This window comes from Cervus canadensis, chromosome 5 (assembly GCF_019320065.1).
Source record: "Cervus canadensis isolate Bull #8, Minnesota chromosome 5, ASM1932006v1, whole genome shotgun sequence".
NCBI lineage: Eukaryota > Metazoa > Chordata > Mammalia > Artiodactyla > Cervidae > Cervus > Cervus canadensis.
In genome coordinates this window covers 6,265,546-6,286,241 of record NC_057390.1, presented here as the reverse complement: position 1 = coordinate 6,286,241, position 20,696 = coordinate 6,265,546, and the positions used below count along the sequence as shown (strand labels likewise).

Genomic DNA, 20,696 nt, shown 5'->3' with positions numbered 1-20,696 from the left:
CCCTGATACTGGGAAATATTGAGGGCAGGAGGAGAAGGGGACGACAGAGGATGAGATGGTTGGATGGCATCACTGACTCAATGGACATGAGTTTGAGCAAACTCCAGAGGATAGTGGAAGACAGGGGAGCCTGGCATGCTGCAGTCCATGGGGTCGCAAAAAGTCGGACATGACTTAGCAATTGAACAACAACAATACAATATTTGATTTCTCTTTCTGACTTACTTCACTCTGTATGAGAGTCTCTAGGGCCACCCAGATATCAACAAATGGCACAATTTCATTCCTTCATTTGAAATCAAGTTTTGTTGTTTTGTTTTTAAAGGGAGAAAAACAGTGAAAGCATTGAAAAACTAAGTCACTTGTTCTGAAAACCCAGAAGGATGATGGGGCTGCTTGAGGGGCCTGGTTCACCAGACACACCAACCACAGAGGCGGGAGGGACGGGAGCTGGACAGGTTCCCTGACGACGCGGGCTCTGGGGCCGAGCTCGTCTTTAATGTACGGCTATACTGTGTGCTCCTGACATCTCAAGCAGGGATGCGGGAGTCTGGGATGCTCTCCCAGTCATCTTGGCTCCCTGTGAGCAATACCCTTCACATCTCATTAGACCTGCCTGCCTCCATCTGGACCCTGTCAACCTTGATCCCGAGCAGGGGGGAGGGAGTAGGTGAGTGGAGGGAGGTGTATGAGGCTCTGGAAAGAAGCGGGGCTGCCTGAGCCCCGAGACCAAAGTGGGTAAGAGTTTGGGCTTAAATGAAATGAAACTGGATCTGAGCTCCTCTACTAGCTGTGTCATTTCTGGCAAGTTACTCAACCTCTCTGTATCCCAGTTTCCTCATTCATAAAATAGGGGCCACTAAAACTTACTGCACAATTGGCTTTTAGGGGACTTGCCTAGGGGTCCAGTGGTTAAGACTCCATGCTTTCGCTACAGGCGCGCAGGTTCAATCCCTGGTGGAGGGAACTATTATCCCTCATGACGTCCAGCTTAAAAAAAAAAGAAAAAAGCAAACTCATTAAGATGTATGTGTTACATGTGTGCAATTTTGTGTATCAACTATATCTGAATAAAGCTTATGAAAGATTGGCTGTGAGGATGAAATGAGTGCGAGACATGCAAGCACATAGCCAGTACCTGGTACCCAGTGAGGCGTCAGCAAATGATAACTTAAAAAATATCCCCGGGGCTTCCCTGGTGGCTCAGTGGTAAAGAATCCTCATGCCAGTGCAGTAGACAAGAGCTTGATTCCTGACCTGGGAAGATCCCACATACCATGGGGCAACTAAGCCCCTGAGCCACAACTACTGAGCCTGCGCTCTAGAGCCTGGGAGCTGCAACTAGGAAGCCCGTGAGCGGCAACTACCGAAGCCAGAGCGCTCTAGAGCCTGTGCTCCACGGGAGAGGCCACCATAATAAGAAGCCAGATCTCTGTAACTAGAGAGTGGCCCCAAGTCACTGCAATTAGAGAAAAACCCTCACAGCAAGGAATACCCAGCACAGCCAAAAATAAACAAATAAGATCATAGAAAAAAATCTGCAAACCCCAATGCCATCTGCTGTGGGCCCTCAGCTGCACCTTCCTTGCTGCTTCAGTGTTTTCTTCTGTGGGAATGACAAGTTTGGGCATCACTGGAGCTTGAGGTTGGTCTGTAGCAGAAAGAAGAGACCCCCCCCCCCCCCAACCCACCCACCATTGCCTCAGAGAGAGGAGTTCCACACTCTGATTCTGGCCGACAGACTTCCTGCTGAACTGAAATCTTCAAGATATGCTCAGAGGAGCCGCATGGTTTTCTTAATTTTTATTTTGTAAAAGACAAAAAAATATTGCAGCATGGCATGAAAACGATGACAAAGCTTCTATAAAAATCTAAGACACAAGTACTCCCTATATTACTTTGCTCCGACTGCCATGACAGAGGACCACAGACCACAGGGTTCAAACAGCAGAAATGCCTTTTCTCGTTGTTCTGGAGGTCAGAAGGGCAAGACCAAGATGGCAGGAGGGTGGGTTTCTCCTGAGGCCCCCCTCCTGGGCTTGTGGCTAGACCTCCGCTTGCGGCATTTTCACGCGGCCTCACCTCTGTGAGTGCGTGTGGGAGTGCTCAGTTGCTCAATTGTGCCCGACTCTGCAAGCTCATGGGCGGTAGCCCACCAGGCTCCTCTGTCCATGGGATTCTCCAGGCAAGAATACTGGAGTGGGTTGCCATGCCCTCCTCCAGGGGGTTTTCCCAACCCAGGGATCACACCTGTGTCTCCTGCCTTGGCAGGCAAGTGCTTTACCATTGAGCCACCTAGGAAGCTGCTCTATTGGTGTATGTGTTCTAATCTCCTCTCCTTACAAGGACCCCACTCAAATCAGATGAGGGTCCACTCCGCTGACTTCATCTATTTATTTAAAAGTGTGTGCACAAGTTTATTGTTAATAGTAACAAATAGGTAACATTTATAGTTATGAAGAGTTGGAAACATATATTATGGTACATCTATTAAGGGCTGATGATAGACGCAACCATTTAGAAAAATCATAATTTAGAAGAATATTTAGTGACTTGGTCCCTGACAGCTCAGTTGGTAAAGAATCTGCCTGCGATGCAGGAGACCCTGGTTTGATTGCTGGGTTGGGAAGACCCACTGGAGAAGGGATAGACTACCCACTCCAGTATTCTTGGGCTTCCCCTGTGGCTCAGCTGGTAAAGAATCCTCCTGCCATGCAGGAGACCTGGGTTTGATCTCCGGGTTGGGAAGATCCCCTGGAGAAGGGAAAGTCTACCCACTCCAGTATTCTGGCCTGGAGAATTCCACGGACTAGTCCATGGGGTCACAAAGAGTCAGACATGACTGAGTGACTTTCACTTGGGAAAACACCCTTGATATATATTAGATAAAACTAGAAAAAACTGCAGCAAGAGGGATTTCCCAGGTGGCCCAGTCCAGGTGGTCCAGTAGTTGGGACTTTGCCTTCCAGCGCATGGGGTTCGAGTTTGATCCATGGGGGGAGCTAAGATCCCGAAAGCCACACAGCCAAAAATCCAAAACATAAAACAGAAGCAACATTGTAACAAATTCAATAAAGATTTAAAGTAAATGCAGCAGGAATATATGCTATAAAATCAGCACTGACTTGCTCCACAAAATTTTTAAATTAACTTTGTGTGTGTGTTATCGCTCAGTCGGGCCGACTCTTTGCCACCCCATAGACCGTAGCCCGCCAGGCTCCTCTGTCTACGGTGTTTTCCAGGCAAGAATACTGGAGTGGGTTGCTATTCCCTGCTCCAGGGGATCTTCCCAACCCAGTTATTGAACCTAGGTCTCCCATATTGCAGGCAGATTCTTTAGCATCTGAGCCACCAGGGAAGCCCTATTAACTTTCGGGTTTTTTAAATGATTTGCATAAATGTTGTTTGGTCGCTTTGTGACCCCATGGACCGCAGCATACCAGGCTTCCCTGTCCTTCACTCTCTCCTGGAGTTTGCTCAAACTCATGTCCATTTTAAAGAGTATATTTTTTTCCCATAAACATATACTTTATAAAACATATGTATTTATTTATTTGATTGTGCTGGGTCTTAGTTGTGGCACATGGGATCGTCCATCTTTGGTGTAACCTGCAGGATCTTTAGTTGCACTTACCCACTTTAACCTGAAAGTCCCTGAATGCAGTCACAGTCTGAGGCCCCAGGGGCTAGGACTTCAACATACGAATTGGGGAGGACAAGATTCAGCCCATTACACTCACCAATGGTTAGTTTCCAGATGCTCCCACCATCCACTGCACCATAGTTGGGAAATCCCCGATGTTTGATGGATTGCCCCGATTTCTTTTAGGAAGGAGACGAACAGGCTGGCTTTATCAATCATGCAGAACATCATGGCTTAATCAGAACAGATCAAAGCAAAGGAAGTTAATGAAACCCTGGCTGCAGAAGTCGCTCTAGGTGTGTTTACTGAGAGATGGAGAGCAGACAATGATCCCAACAGTCAGGCTCACCTTGGCAGAGACCCCAGCGGAAGCCTGGACCCCATGCTTTCCCAGTTTGGCATTCCTGCACCTCAGGGTAGGTGGGGGGAAGGGTGGGGACAAGGGTTTCTGGCAAGAATAAGTTTCACCCAGATCACTTTTCCTTCACAAATGCCCCTTTCCTGGTAGGTGAGTTCAGTTCTAAGCACATTTGCATTAGGAAAGCACTGAAGTGGAAGAACGATGAGGGACTTCCCTGGTGGTCCAGTGGTTAAAACTCTGCTTCCAATGCTGGGGACGTATGTTCAATCCCTGGTCAGGGAACTAAGTACCCACATGTGGTATGGCACGGCCAAAAGAAAAAAAGAACGAGGAAAGAAAAGGTGCGGGTTATTGCAACAACTGGCAGATTTGACAAATGGCCAGATTTTTTAAATATAAAGGAAATCAACCCTGAATATTCATTGGAAGGACTGATGCTGAAGCTTAAGTTCCAATACTTTGGTCCCCTGATGCGAAGAGCCGACTCATTGGAAAAGACCCTGATGCTGGGAAAGATTGAGGGCAGGAGGAGAAGGGGGCGACAGAGGATGAGATGGTTGAATGGCATCACCGACTTAAAGGACATGAGTTTGAGCACACTCTAGGAGATAGTGAAGGACAAGGAAGCCTGTCATGCTACAGTCGATGGGGTCGCAACGAGTCAGACACAGCTTAGCAACTGAACAACGACATTGAAAAGATATACAGTGCCAGTGTACATTGCATCTTATATGGGAGCTTTATATTTTGAATTACCTAACTACCACTATTTTGTCAGTTAGAAAGGGTCTGGTTTTTCTGTTAAAACAACACAGCCCAGTGGAGCAGAAGGAAAAGAAAGGGCGCAGCTGGTCGGGTCTAAGCTGGCCCTTGTCTGTCTCTCTCCTTTCACTCATTAAACTCCCTGCACATCTTGGTTTTGTCCCTTCAATGTCGGAGCTCATGAGGACTCTGCATATCCTGGACCCTCCGCTTGGAATCCTTCTTCCTCACGTCTCAGGATGGCTGACTCATTTTCATCCATCACATCTCAGGTCAGAAGCATGCATCCCTAGAGAGGTTTCCCTCACCCCAACCCCAGTATACACAATTCCAGTGATTCTCAAGTGTGGTTTCAGACCAGCGCTATCAGCCTCAGCTAAGAGCTTGTTAGACAAGCAAAGCACCAAGCTTCACTGCCAACCTTGACCAGGAACTCTGAAAGGCTGGCCTAGCAGTTGTCAATTTAGCAAGCCTCCCAAGGGGCTTCTCAGCTGGTTTCCCAGGTGATTCAGTGGTAAAGAACCTGCATGCCAATGTAGGAGATGCAGGTTTGATCCCCGGGTGGGGAAGGTCCCCTGAAGAAGGGAATGGCAGTCCACCGCAGTATTCTTGCCTGGGAAATCCCATGGACGGAAGAGCCTGGTGAGCTACAGTCCATGGGGTCACAAAGAATTGGACACAACTTAGTGACTAAAGACAAAGGCCCCCAGGGGAGCTCATGTAAGTTCAATGGGACAGCTCTGTCCCCCATTCCTTGATGTATTTCCTCTGTGGCTCCTATCACTCCAAAATTTCCTAATTTATTTGCTCATTTCTTGTCCAATTCCCCTTACTGGAGTCAAAGAATCCTAATGAGGGTGGAAACCTCTTCTGCCTTGATCACCGCTTATAAACCCTGACCATCTGAGACCCCAATGAGGTCTCAGTAAGTATCTGGTGCATCAGTGAGTGAATGATTTGATGGAGAGATTACATGAGCAGAGACTTCAGAGTTGTACAGTGTGGGCTGAATCCCAACTCTGCCGCCGCCAACTGTGTAGCCAAGGCAATCATACTTCCTAAGACTATTTCCTCCTCTGTAAAATGGGGTCAAACTAGGATCTATCTTAAGACCGTTGGAAGATAAAGTGAGGAAAAAATTTTAAAATCCATGGATAAAATCGCACATTAGGTGCTTCATAGGTGCTTAATTGATGTATATTATTATTTAATGATAATATTTTATTTTTATTTTAAAACTTTTGGCCACATTGAATGGCATGCAGGATCTGAGTTTCCTGACCAGGGATCGAACCCACTCCCCTGCAGTGGAATCACTGAGTCTTAACCACTGGACCACCAGGGAAGTCCTTTGACATATATGATTATGATTATAGTTGTCATTAGATTAGCAATCCCCTCCTTCTTTATGGTAAACAGAATAAAGGAGGCCCCTGGGAATGAGGGATCAGAGGGGAAATTCGAAGGAGAGGGAGAGGGTATAAGATGGGCTAAGAGAGTTATTAATATTGGCAAGCAATAAGACAGGGTGAACTGCGTTCTCAGGACTCCCAGGACCACGGGTGGAAGAAGCAAAAGTTTTGGTAAATGCAGGCTGGTGAACATGGAGAGAACCAGCTTTTCGCAAGGAAGCCTGTAGCCAGGGATCAGAGCCTGGATCCCAAGGCTGAGAGGGAGGCCCTGAGTTCTGACCAGTATGCCACCCCAGGAGCTTGCTTTGTCTTCCCCATGAGTTCCTCTTCTGCACAAGCACAAAGTTGAGGAGTGTCTTCCTGGACTCATTTGTTGTTTGGAGCCCAAAGACACCTCTCTCCCCACCAATCTGCTTCATGTTCTCTCTGACTCAACAAAAGAGGTTTCACTCAGGGTTGACTGTATCCAAAGGTGCCTTTAAAGCTGTTATTCTCCATGGCAACTGAGAGAACAGAGTACAGCGCTTCACCCAGATCCCCAGGTTTCTCTCTCTTTCCAAATTTGTGTCAATTACTGAAGAAATGTGGCATAAACAACAACCTGGTCTTCTTTCTAAATCCCAAAGCCTGATGCAGTAGGTTTTTTAGCAAGTGCTGTGGTCATGTGTTCTGATTTCATAAAACTCTGCAGAACATAAAAATATGGACATCCAAAGAGTGAATCTAGTCACTGACAGTTTACACAATTAAAGATTTCTCTGTTTTCCTCTCCTAAACAAATTTGAAGCAGTGTCCCTTTAAATAGTTAGGTTTCCCTGGCCTGTGCTTTTAAAATGGATCTCACAAAATCTCAGCTTACTCAGAATTATTGGGAATGCGCTGCCTATAAAGCAAGGATGGGGCCCAGGGAGGTGCAATGGAAACAGCTTTTGAATTCCCATGGTCTGTGGTGGTGGTGGGGGTGGTGGTCTGCGTGTTTCCACGGCAACAGAAGAAGGGGCTCCCTTCTGCTCTGAGTTTGTCTCCAATCCTAGTGCTCTCTGGGGTTGGGAGTTTAGGGGTAAGGAGGTCAGTCTGGACCAGGGTCGCTGAATCCCATGAGGTTTGTTGTAGGGAGAGGTCTACTAACATATGTAATAGAATAAACTCTCCCGCTGATCATCTTTGAAATTTTTCTGGATGGTGGCTTCACTCTGTGGATTAATAGACTGGTTAACATAAGGGCACAGCCTGATCCTGAACAGAGGCACCGGAGTGTCCCAGGGAAGATCCACAGAGAGAGACGTGGCTGTTAGAAGGCCAGCTTGTCACTGGAGCCTGTTCTTTCTGCGCCTGCCAGCCGAGGCTGTGACGGCCACCTTTTTCTGCTTTCTGCTTTTCACCCTCCAAGCCTCTGCTCACATCCCACCCCTGTGCTGGAGGCTCAGTACTGCCGAAGCCAGAGCAGGGTTCCTTCTGCCATAAGGCATGCTCGATTGAGTACCCTGTGAGCCTTCCTGGACCCGTGGCAATATTCCAAAGCTGGAAAAAATGTATTGGCTCCTAAATATGGAAAAGAAAGTTGAAATTGAAATAAATATTTAATTAGGAGTCTGCAAAATGTAATGTGATCTCAATGAGTCAGCTGTTACTCAACTTAAACTCTGTGTGGTTACCTAAAAATAGAACCTTTTGAATCATGAGAAAATATTTATAAGGTATAAGAAAACTCCAAATTGGAATTATAAAAATTATACAGCAAAAATTTATATGTTCTGTGGAATGGGACTATGTTGTAATGTGTTTGTTCTCACGGGGGACAGAGTTGGACACAGGTCCTAGGCTGGGCCCTAACTCCACGACTTAGTAACTTCGCAGTCTTAAGCAACCAATAAAGCTTTTGCTTGTTGCTGTTTAGTTGCTAAGTCATGTAAGTCTTTGCAAGCCCATGGACTGCAGCATGCCAGGCTTCCCTGTCCTTCACTATCTCCTCTGTTTGCTTAAACTCAAGTCCATTGAGTCAGCGGTGTTATCTAACCATCTCGTTCTCTGACGTCCCCTTCTCCTCTTGCCTTCAATCTTTCCCAGCATTAGGATCTTTCCCAGCATCAGGGTCTTTTCCAGTGAGTCAGCTCTTCGCATCAGATGACCAAAGTATTGGAGCTTCAGCTTCAGCATCAGTCCTTCCAATGAATATCCAGGACGGATTAACTTTACGATTGACTGGTTTGATCTCTTTGCCATCCAAAGGACTCTCAGGAGTCTTCTCCGGCACCACAGTTCAAAAGCATCAATTCTTTGGCACTCAGCTTTCTTTATAGTCTAACTCTCACATCCATACATGACCACTGGAAAAATCATAGCTTTGACTAGACAGACCTTTGCCAGCAAAGTAATGTCTCTGCTTTTTAATATGCTGTCCAGGTTGGTCATAGCTTTTCTTCCAAGGAGGAAGTGTCTTTTAATATCATGGCTGCAGTCACCATCTGCAGTGATTTTAGAGCCCAAGAGATGAAAGTCAGTCACTGTTTCCATTGTTTCCCCATCTATTTGCCATGAAGTGATGGGACCAGATGCCATGATCTTTGTTTTTTGAATGTTGAGTTTAAGCCAACTTTTTCACTATCCTCTGTCACTTTCGTCAAGAGGCTCTTTAGTTCTTCTTCATTTTCTGCCATAAGGGTGGTGTCATCTGCATATCTGAGGTTATTGATATTTCTGCCGGCAATCTTGATTTCTGCTTATGCTTCACCCAGCCTGGAATTTCTCATACTGTACTCTGCACATAAGTTAAATAAGCAGGGTGACAATATATAGCCTTGATGTACTCCTTTCCTGATTTGGAACTAGTCTGTTGTTCCATGTTCAGTTCTAACTGTTGCTTCTTACCTGCATACAGGTTTCTCAGGAAACAAGAAAGGTGGTCTGGTATTCCCATCTCTTTAAGAATGTAAGAATTGTATACCACACTATCCAATTAAAAAGTATGGAAAAAAATCTAAATCTGATTAAACTGGAATCTGTCTTCCCCCCGGTTGCCAGGTCTCTTGTACTTATGTGTATTCCAGTTTTTTTTGGATTCACTTAAGGAGAAGAACCTTTTGAGAATATCCAGAGTAGGTATTTTTATTTTTTTAAGGCCCTGCCCTACAGCATGTGGGGTCTTAGTTCCTCAATCCGGGATGAAGCCCATGCCCCCTACACTGGAAGCACGAAGTCTTTTTTTCTTTTTTTAACTTTTTATTTTTTGTATTGGAGTATAGCCGATTAGTAAACAATGCTGTGATAGTTTCAGGTGAATATCAGAGGGACTCAGCCATACATATATATGTATCCATTCTCCCCCAAATGGATCCAGGCTGCCACATAACGCTAAGCAAAGTCCCATGGGGAGCATGAAGTCATAACCAGGGAAGTCCCCACTGGGGTAGGTAGGCATTCATACTGGGAGTTGGATATGCTTGCTTCCCGAACCTCAATTGCATGGCCTGTAGCCTCCTATCTGGCGGATTTGAAGACTGAGATTTGAAGGCTAGATTTGAAGGAAGGATTTGAAGGCTAGAGACACATGTGCATTGCAGCTTCCAGGCCTGTTCACCCACCTTTCCCACCTTGGCCACCCTCCATCATCCTCAGCCATGCATGTTTTTGCTCATCCTTGAAGGTTCAGAAACCTCCCTCCAGCTACTTAGACTACAAAGCCTCCCTTTTTTCTAACTTCAATGACTTTAATGTCATGACTCTAACTTTCTAACTTTAATGTCAATATTGACAACATTTCTTCAGGATTTACCTTCTTCTTTGGATCCAGTTCATTGTTCCCAATGATCTCAGGTGTGACCGATCCTGGAGAAGACAGACAGACAAATGAGTCAACGTTTCTGCCTCCAGGGACTTCCAGGGACTTGTTAGGGTTAGCAAAAGCCAGGAAACATCAAGGGCAAGCCTGGCCCTGAGGAGGAGGCCATGGAAGGCTCCGTAGGAAGGTGGCCTTCAAGCTGGGTTTGGGGAGATGAACAGATTTGTCTCCATGGAGAAGAAGCCAGCAGGAAGCAATCCAAAGCCACAGCAAGAAGAAAGGGTTTGAAGAGAAAGATGCCTGTGGTTGTTAACAGCATGTCCACTGGAGCCAGACTGGAATCCTGCTCCAGCACCTACAAGCTGAGTGACTATGAACAAGTTACTTAACCTCTCTGGGCCTGTTACATCACTCAGACCATGAAGGGGATAACAGTACCTACCTCTCAATGTGAGATATGTCATGTGCTCAATCGTTCAGTTATGTCTGACTCTTTGCGACCCCATGGACTGTAACCCGCCAGGCTCCTCTGTCCACGGGATTCTCCAGGTAAGAATACTGGAGTGGGTTGCCATTTGTACTCTAGGGGATCTTTCCGACCCAGGGATCAAACCTGCATCTCTTCCATCTCCTTCACTGGCAGGTGGGCTCTTTACCACTAGCTGGAAAGCCCATGTTTTATCTTGGCTAAAATGAAAGAGAACAATTATCTTACAGCTTTTTTGTACTCTCTACAGCACCTGAAACCATTCCTGATGCTCAGTAAACACTTGTTGAATGAATGAGTGAACACTAGGTTAAAAGGTGCTTGTTCTATGCACATGGTATTATCAGTACACTGCATTTAATACCATATGATTTCACTTATAGACAGAATCTAAGATGTGGCACGAATGAACCTATCCGCGAAACAGGAACAGAGTCTCAGACACAGAGAACAGATTTGTGGTTGCCAAGGGGGAGGGTGGGAGGGAGACGGATGGACTGGGGGCTTGGGGTTGGTAGATGCAAACTATTATTTAGATTGGATGAACAACGAGGTCTTACTGCATAGCACAGGGAACTATACTCAGTCCCTGGGACAAACTATAATGGAGAATAATATCTTTTAAAAAAGAATGTATATATGTGTAAAAGTGAGTCACTTTGCCATACAGCAGAGATTGGCATAATATTGTAAGTCAACAATACTTCAAAAACAAAAACCAACTATACTGCATTGTATTGGAGTGTGCACTGGTGCTTTCCCTGGCATGTAACACCCCTTACTTCTTGCAGACTCTCCCATCCATGAACCACACCCCCTCTGCTTCCCTCACTGCGGTCCTTGGTCCTTCAGTCTTCATCTTCCCAGGGTATCTGACTAATTAAGTTCATGTTGCCTTATAACCCCGTGAGGTCCAAGACATGGCTCAAGATGCCTCTGCAAGAATGAGCAAACACCCTCAAGGGGAAAGGACACCAAATGCTAGACTTACTTGTCCAGATCTGCTGAATCTAGCTGAGTAATTCTTACAGATCTTTACCCCCTCCCAATAGTTACTTCTTCTGTTTTGTTTGTTTTTCTAGTTTGTATGCATTGCAAGGTTTGTTTGTTTTTACATTTTATTGGAGTATAGTTGATTGACAATGTCGTGTTAATTTCTGCTGTATAGCAAACTAACTCAGTTACACATATATACATTCTTTTCCAGTGGGTTTTCTTTTTTTTAATTAAAGATTTTTTTGATGTGGACCATTTTTAAAGTCTTTATTGAATTTGTTACAATATCACTTCTGTTTTATGTTTTGTTTTTTTTTGACCTCATGGCATGTGAGCCTCAACCAGGAATTGAACCCACACTCCCCGTCGACCCTTGCCACATTGGCAGGTAAGGAACTAAGCAGTGGACCACCAGGGAAGTTCCTCTAGTGGATTTTTAAATTCTACGATTTTTGTTACTGCCTCTCAGGTTGCACACAGGAGCCACTGTGTCCTTCATCCCAACTTCCAAGCTTCCAAGACAATGTCTGTTCTTCTGTCTCAACACTAGGTTTTTGCCCCCTGGAGGAGGCATATCTATCTCAACGCCCTTTTCTCTGCCTCAGAGTCAGTTTTTAAATAATTGTTTGGTTGTTTATTTGTTTTTGTATCTTCTGATGTTATTGCCTCCTTTCTCCCTTTCTCAAAATAAGATGATTGGAGGGACTTCCCTCGTGGTCCAATGGCTAAGACTCCGAGCTCCCAGTGCCGGGGGCCCAGGTTCCATCCCTTACCAGAGAACTAGATCCTACATGTGGTAACTAAGAGTTCTCACACTGCAACTATAAAGACCCTCTGTGCTGCAACTAAGACCCAGCGCAGCCAAATAAATAAATAAATAAATACTTTAAGATAAATTAAACGGCTTGACTATTATTAGTATGGCTGCAGCTTTCTCTAGCCTTTCTCCTCCAACCCCATCTCACCTTAGCTTCATCAACTGGGGACAGTCTGTCTTCAACCTCTCCTGTCCATATACTACTAGCCGTCTCCCAGTGAAAAGTGAAAGTAAAAGTCTTAGACACTTAGTCGTGCCCAATTGTGACCCCATGGACTGTAGTCCGCCAGATTCCTCTGTCCGTAGGATTCTCCAGGCAAGAATACTGGAGTGGGTTGCCATCTCCAGGGACTCCAACCTAAATAAAACCTCACCCCAAATCTCCTACCATCTCAGACTGTCAGCTCCTCTTTTCCTTTCTCGACATGGATATTTTTTCCTGAAGATATCTGGTTTCCATTCCACCTTCACCCCATTCTATGGAAACTCCTTTGTAGACGGTGACCAATGACATCTAGGTTGGCAATGACTTTTGTCATTTTCTTTTGTGTTGATTTCTTTGGAGAACATGAAACTGTGGCCTACTTTTCTTAAATTTCTTTTTCCCTTGACCTAAAGTGCAATTCTATTTCCCTTATCATTTTACCTTTCTCACCATTATGTCTCGGCCACTGCAGCCGGCTGCCTTTCCCACATTCCTTATGAGACAACCACAATTTAAGAATTTCTGCAAGGCCTTTGGAGCAGATGAATGGTTCTGTTGTTGGAAAGTCAAGCGTCTCACAGGTGGGCCCCAGGCACATCCTAGAGCAGGAGAATGAAAAAAGGAGAAAAAATCATTCTGCCTAACAGCTTCAAAGGCCATTTCAGTGATAGACTGGGGAAATTTTTACGGGTTATACTACCTTTAGGAAAATGTTTCTCTTCCTTAATGTGTGTTTAGACTACAAGGTCTCTGGGAGTTATTGTTTGTCCTTGAAAAGAGGGTGTGAGATCGTGTTTTCATATCATCTGCAGAACAATTCAGAGGGCTCCTCACCTCCGCCTCAAGATGTCTGAACAGAGACTGAACTTGGAGGAGGAAAGCCCTTTGTGGACTGGTCTCCTGAAGCCCCTGCATTGTCCTGCCAGATTGATTAGCTCACCTTCTGACGGATGTCCCGGTAGCTTTCTGTGCCCTGGACTGCATGTCAGTGCGGAGCAGGGCTAGACAGTCCACTGGGTCCAGAATAGAGAAGTGGAGATTTGCAAGGAAAAGGGGGCTTTTCTTTTTCTTGATCACACCACATGCCACGCAGGACCCCAGTTCCCTGACCAAGGGCTGCATCCCCGCTCCCTGCATTGGAAGCTTGGCGTCCCAACCACTGGTGTATGTGTGTCTTCAGTTGCTTAGTTTTGTCTGAGTTTTGAGTGACCCCATGGACTGTAGCCCTCCCAACTTCTCTGTCTGTGGGATTTTCCAGGCAAGAATACTGGAGTGGGTTACCATTTCCTCCCCCAGGGGATCTTCCTGACCCAGGGATCGACCTGCATCTCTTGGGTCTCCTGCATTGGCAGGCATGTTCTTTACCGTTAGCGCCACCTGGGACAACCCCTGGTCCTCCACGGAAGTCTCAAGATGGGCTTCTCTTTAAGAAGAGAGACAGAAGAGGTTGAAGTCATGAAAGCAAGACTAGGAAGTGAGTGGGCCCTGGGAAAGGGGTGACTTCTTTTCTCTGGGATTCGGGGCTATAGTCGTCTATTTAGCACACAAACTTGCCTTTTCTTCTTTCCTACACTGTCACTTCCTGTAGTTATTCCCAAAGCTTTTTTTTTTTTTTTTTTTTTAAGATGTTTTTGGATGGGAATCATTTTTAAAGACTTTATTGAATTGTTAAAAAAATTGCCTCTGTTTCATTTTTTGGCCCCATGGCATGTGGGATCTTAGCTTCTCGACCTGGGATTGAACCTGCACCCCCTACATTCGAAGGCGAAGTCTTTACCACTGGATCACCAGGGAGTTCCTATTCCCAAAGGTTTAAGAAAGCTTTCAGCATGCCCCTGAGCCTTACTTGAGAGGTTTATGGATAAATAAGGGGCGGCCCAGGGAGGAAACACACTGACATCTCAGCACAGAGCCTACCCCACCCAGGTTCCTCTTTTAGGGAGAACAGGAGCCGCAGGTCCAAGTGAGGAGGAGCAGTGTCAGCAGCCCAAGGCGTGCCGAGAGGGACTCGGGGGAGCATAGGACGATGGAGGGTCAGCCACACCGCACGCAAGCTCATCCCCACACATATCAGAGGAAGGTACACCTTCACGGCTGTGGGGGGCCAGACTTCATGAAGCTCTCCCTTGAATTCTCTTTTCTGTTCTCACTCCCCACCCCGACTCTCCAGCACACCTGTCCTCTCTTCCCCACATTGCCTACTTCCATGGGCTGACATACACCTATGGATTCAACCTCTTCCTCCTTCTTTGCACTCCTAAGTTTCTATCACAAGCCTGGAACTTCTCTCCTGGATTTTAGTCCCATATTTCCTGCCGAGGGACTACTGTTCACCCCTCAAACTCCATGTGATCAAGGTTCAGCTTCACATCTTCACTTTTCCTCTATAGATGGCCCTGCCTTAAGATGGTCTGACTTACAAGTTTTTGACTTTATGATGGTGTAGAAGCTATATGCATTCAGTAGAAACCATGCTTTGAATTTTGACTTCTTCTAGGCCAGTGATAGGCAGAAGAGTGCCTTCTCATGATGCTGGGCAGTGGGCTGCAGTTTCAAGTCAGACATGCAATCATGAGGATACATAACTGGTTAACTTACAGCCATGAAGCTACCAAACAACCATTCTATTTTTCATTTTTGGTATTAGTTAGTTCAGTTGCTCGGTCGTGTCTGACTCTTGCGACCCCATGAACTGTAGCACGCCAGGCCTCCCTGTCCACCACCAACTCCTGGAGTCCACAGAAACCCATGTCCATTGAGTCGGTGATGCCATCCTACCCTCTCATCCTCTGTCATCCCTTTCTCCTCCTGCCCTCAATCTTTCCCAGCATCAGGGTCTTTTCAAATGAGTCAGCTCTTTGCATCAGGTGGCCAAAGTATTGGAGTTTCAGCTTCAGCATCAGTCCTTCCAATGAATATTCAGGACTGATTTCCTTTAAGATGGACTGGTTGGATCTCCTTGCAGTCCAAGGGACTCTCAAGAGTCTTCTCCAACACCACGGTTCAAAAGCATCAATTCTTTGGCTCTCAGCTTTCTTTATAGTCTAACTCTCACATCCATACATGACCACTGGAAAAACTATAGCCTTGACTAGATGGACCTTTGTTGACAAAGTAATGTCTCTGCTTTTCAATGTGCTGTCTAGGATGGTCATAACTTTCCTTCCAAGGAGTAAGCGTCTTTTAATTTTTGGTATAGTAGTTAATCAGTTATCAACGCATGAATTATTCAACACTTCATTATAAAATAGGCTTTGTGTTAGAAGATTATGCCTATGTCTAGGCTAATATGTCTTCTGAGAATGTTTAAGGTAGGCTAGGCTAAGCTATGATGTCCGGTAGGTTGGTGAATTAAATGAATTTCGACTTAACGATTCTTTCAACTTAAGATGAGTTTACTGGGATGCAATGAAATCATATTGAAGCACATTCATACGTCCTTTCTGTCCATACCAGCATGTCCCTGTCTTCACTGTTTTTATCTTTGTTGGTTGCACAGCCATTTTCCATCACCCACCTTAGACTGGGGTCACCTCTGAGTTCACCTCTCTTGCCTCTTCATCCCTTTTGAGGGGCCGTGTCCTGTCTGTCCTCCTCTAGTGGCTCTTCCTTCTGACCCTGCTTTTCCATCCCCATCACCACAATCTTAATCGACCCCCCTTCTTCACACTCTGATTCTTGGGTTACTTCCTGGTCCCCAGCCTCTTGTTTTTGCCTCTTCCAGGAATCTGCATATCACCCCTGGACGGAGGAGCCTGGTAGCTACAGTCCATGGGGTTGCAAAGAGTCGGACACGACTGAGCAACTTCACTTTTACTTTCAAACATTTCTTTCTGTCACTCCTCTTTTAAAAGCCATGAGTGGGACTTCCCTGGTGGTCCAGTGGTTAAGAATCCATCTGCCAATGCAGGGGACGTGGCTTCAATCCCTGGTCCAGGAAGATCCCACACGCCACAGGGCAACTAAGCCCACGTGTCACAACTACTGAAGCCTGCACTCCCCAGAGCCCACCGTCTGCAACAAGGGAAGCCACTGCAACGAGAAGCCCCCACGCTGCCAGGAAGAGTAGCTCCACTCCCTGTAACTCGAGAAAGGCTGCGTGCAGCAGCGAAGACCCAGAACAGCCAAAAATAAGTAAATAAAAACTTAAAAACAACAAGGTTCATAGATTCAAATATCTATAAAAGATAAAAATAAAAAAAAAATTAAGAGCCATTAAGAGTTCTCTGTTGCCTTCCAACTAATTGCTAAACTCTTTAGCTGGAATTTAAAACACTCCACAGTCAGGCCCTGCCTGCCTTTCCAGTTCAGTGACTCACTGCTCCCCTAGATGGGCCTCACCATCAACAAAACTGATTGTGCTTTATGTTTCTCTTCTTTCTCCATAGTTTTCTCATTGTCTGCTATGTTCTTTGTCTTCTTTCACCTCAGACGCATCTTTCCAAATCTGTACTTCAAATACCACCAAAGAATTGGGTCAAAATTCCTACTCTCAGCTTTAAATTTCCTTCACTAATTGCCTGTGGTCATTCATGTGTTGTAGGAATTTATGTACATGTCTTCTTTCTCCAACTAAATTGAAAAACTTTCTGATAGTATAGATGCATTCCATATACCTTATATCCTTCTGTTAGACCCAAATAGAATGATAGGCACAGTCTAGCCAACAAATGTTGGAAGGAATAGCTGAATGAAAGAGTATTCAAGAATAGAACTTCCCTGGTGGTCCAGTGGTTGGGACTCCTTGCTACCAATGCAGGGGTCCCGAGTTCTATCCCTGGTCTGGGAACAAGATCCCACATTCTGCAACCAAGAGTTTGTATGCTGCACCTAAGACCTAGGGCAGCCAAATAGATAAATAAAAATTTTTTAAAAAGAAAAGAATGTTCAAGAACAAAGTACATCATACAACTTGAGAGGAGGTATTCCCATTTTCAATGAGACGTCTGAACAAAAGGTCATTTTTAAAACCGATCCAAGCCATCTGTATAAATTTACCTTTGGCTTCCTGTTGCCCTTTCTTGCTTAGTCACTGTCTTGTCTGACCCTTTGCAACTCCAATACTGTAGCCCACCAGGCTCCTCTGACCTTGCGGGTTCTCTAGGCAAGAATACTGCAGGGTAGCCGTGCCATCCTCCAAGGGATCTTCCAGACCCAAGGATCGAGCCCGAGGGTCCCACGCCTCATGCATTGGCAGGTGGACTCTTTACCACTGAGTCACCTGGGAAGCCCTCCGGTTGCCTTTGCGTGTGTTAGTTGCTCAGTCGTGTCCGACTCTTTGCGACCTCACGGACTGCAGCCCACCAAGCTCCCCTGTTCACGGGATTCTCCAGGCAAGAACACTGGAGTGGGTTGCCATTACCTTCTCCAGGGCCTGTTGCCTTTGGTTTTCATGAAATTAGACTTGAGGGTCCAAGGAAAATAGCCAAATGGCTTTTCCATGAACAAAATGTCTTTTTCTTGCCCTGGCTATGTAGGACAATGAGACATGAACACAATATGAGTCTAACTTTCCAGTCAAATTTTCGTCTTTGCAAATATCATAAAACTTTTATTTCTAGACCCTCTGAAAGTCTGGTTTAATCTGCTAAGAACTACTAGAAACCATGATTTTAATGTGATTAGATTTCTTTTTCCAGAGTAAGGTAAACAGGGTTTTCTAAAAATAAAACTGGAAGAAAATGACATCATCAAAGCAGGAGCAAGGTCTTAGCCTTTTAATTCTACAGAATTGACATTATTATGGTCCGCTCAAGTGGTTCTGTTGTGTGTAACCAACACACCCATAGAGGATGGAAAAAAAAATAGCAAGTTCCGATCTATTATAATTATTGATTTTTTGCTTTGGTTGATGGCAAGTAATTTTTAGTAGTACCAGAAAGCAATGTTTTTCTTTGTAATGCTAACCTTGAGGGTGTTTTTATGTCAGTGAGTACTTGGCTAGTTGGTTTGCAATTTTGCCAAATTGCTTGGAATCTGAAAAGAAAAAGATCTATGAAACAGATTTTTTAATTAATGACTTGATATTAAGTGGATCTGGCTGCATTATCTCTGCTTTTTCATTTTAGTCAGAAGAGGGTAAGCACTGAAACATTCTGAGTCATAGCTTAGTTGGAGCAAATTCTGAATAGGACAAGTGTCTATAGTCTGTCTGTCTGTCACAAACGTGTTGTCTGTCTGTCTGTCGCATACGTACACTCCTGTTGCACCCTTTATTTTTTGGAGACCACATCTTGAGCTATTTCAGAGAAATAAGATGTTTATCAGGTGATCTGAACTGTCTGCAATTGAAAAAAGTGTGTGAGCAGATGCACATTACTACACATTACTACACACAAAGTAGATAAAAAGCAAGGACATACTGGATAGCCCAGGGAACTAAAGGGAACTAGATTCCATAGATCGTAATAACTGATAATGGGGCTTCCCAGGCGGCTCAGTGGTAAAGATTCTGCTTGCCAATGCAGGAGGCGCAGAAGACCCAGTTTCAATCCCTGAGTCGGGAAGATCCCTGGAGAAGGAAATGGCAATCCACTCCAGTATTCTTGCCTGGAAAATTCCACGGACAGAGGAGCCTGTTGGGCTGCAGTCCTTGGGGGCAAAGGGTTTGACACAACTTAGCAACTAAACAACAATAATGCAAAAGACCCTGAAAAAGAATGTACACATATATATGTGTGTGCATATATATGTAGGACTGAATCACTTTGTTGTACACCTGAAACATTGTACTTCAATTGTATTTCAATAAAAAATAAAAGAAGAAAGCATGGATCCTGTAAACGTCCTCATGGGGATTTGCCCAGCGTGTAAATGGCTGAGGCCACTTACACTCCGAGAACTGTAGCATCTTCTGTCACGGAAAGGACGCACATGGTAAGAAAAGAAGAGGGACGTGACTCTTTCAGGTAAAATCATCAATTCAATGAAGCAAAAATACGAGCATCTGTGATGGCCATGCCCTACAGATTGCCGACTATGGGGGTGTGATGATCAAGGACCCCAGCTGCTCCACTGAAATCTGTCCTGTGTGTTTGCATCAGGACCGTGCGTCCCATGGGCTGCTCTCCACCGGGGCCTGAGCTGCACACAGTATGAAGGCAGGTCTGTGCCTGGGAGCCACAGGACTCCTCTGGCTTCTTGGGAGCAGCCTCACAGCACGGCAACCCAGGAGACCCTCACCCAACTTTTCCTCCCACTCTACGTCACTCAGAGTCAAACTGGAATCAGTCTCCAGCCTTTCTCAGCTTCTTTTCTATGTTCTCTCACACAGGCATTCCCCATCCCCCAATATATTCTTGCACATTTAATTCCATCTATTTCTCCAATGACCTGGATTAAAGCAGCATCTACTATGTGCAAAGTATCCTTCTGCAACACATTTGACAAACCTCTGCCAATGGGAACAGAAGAGTCGCCCACCTGTTTCCTTGCTCCTGGCTTGTGGAGAGCTGAGCTGTGGGTACACGGGGTGGGGTGGGGGATGCACTTTTTCTGATGCTCAGCATGAATTCCGTGGATCCTTATCGGCATCATTCGTTTATTCAATCCATTGTCCCTTCAGTCACGAAATGGCATACACGTCTCTTAAGCATCTTGATGAAGTAAGAACAGCATTGCTCTGATTGGATGGTGAATGCAGTTTAACAGTGGCTTTTCAAAAATAACTACCACATCCCAAAATGGGATGGATACAGTAAAGGTTCAGAACAGGCAGTATACATTTCCAAACTTTACTCGGGAAGAATGGGCTTCCCAGGTGGTGCTAGGGGTAAAAAAAAAAAAAACCAGCCTGCCAATGCAGGAGATATAAGAGACATGGATTCAATCCCTGGGTCAGGAAGAACCCCTGGAGGAGGGCATGGCAACCCACTAAGATATCTTTGCCTGGAGAACCCCGTGGACAGAGGAGCCTGGCAGATGAACACTGAAGCAACTTAACATGCACACACACTGAGAGAATATTTAATCTCATTAGGAAGATGTGATATATGATCACAGAACCATACTTGACAATATCAGAAAGTATATAATTCAGGATGGAATAGGTAATTCATGGGACTGACTGAACATAGAGAATGGATAGAGACCAGAATGTTTCCATGTTTATGGGGTCAAACCCCAGATTCCCATCTGGAAAAAAATATTCTAACCATATTCTGTTCGCAAAGACTTCTGCCGACCTAGATATTTTATCTCTTGGTGATTTTAATCCTAACAGATATACATAAAAAT

At 45.2% G+C, this 20,696-nt stretch overlaps 1 long non-coding RNA gene across 1 annotated transcript; it reads right to left on the bottom strand.

Moving 5' to 3' along the window:
• Positions 1 to 131: 131 nt before the first annotated feature.
• LOC122441430 lies at positions 132 to 20,203 on the bottom strand. The gene is made up of 5 exons (XR_006269354.1): positions 19,884 to 20,203; positions 12,912 to 13,060; positions 9,951 to 10,643; positions 3,741 to 3,876; positions 132 to 990 (listed from the first exon to the last, which is right to left on the bottom strand). It is a non-coding gene; the product is annotated as an uncharacterized LOC122441430 (long non-coding RNA).
• Positions 20,204 to 20,696: the final 493 nt, after the last annotated feature.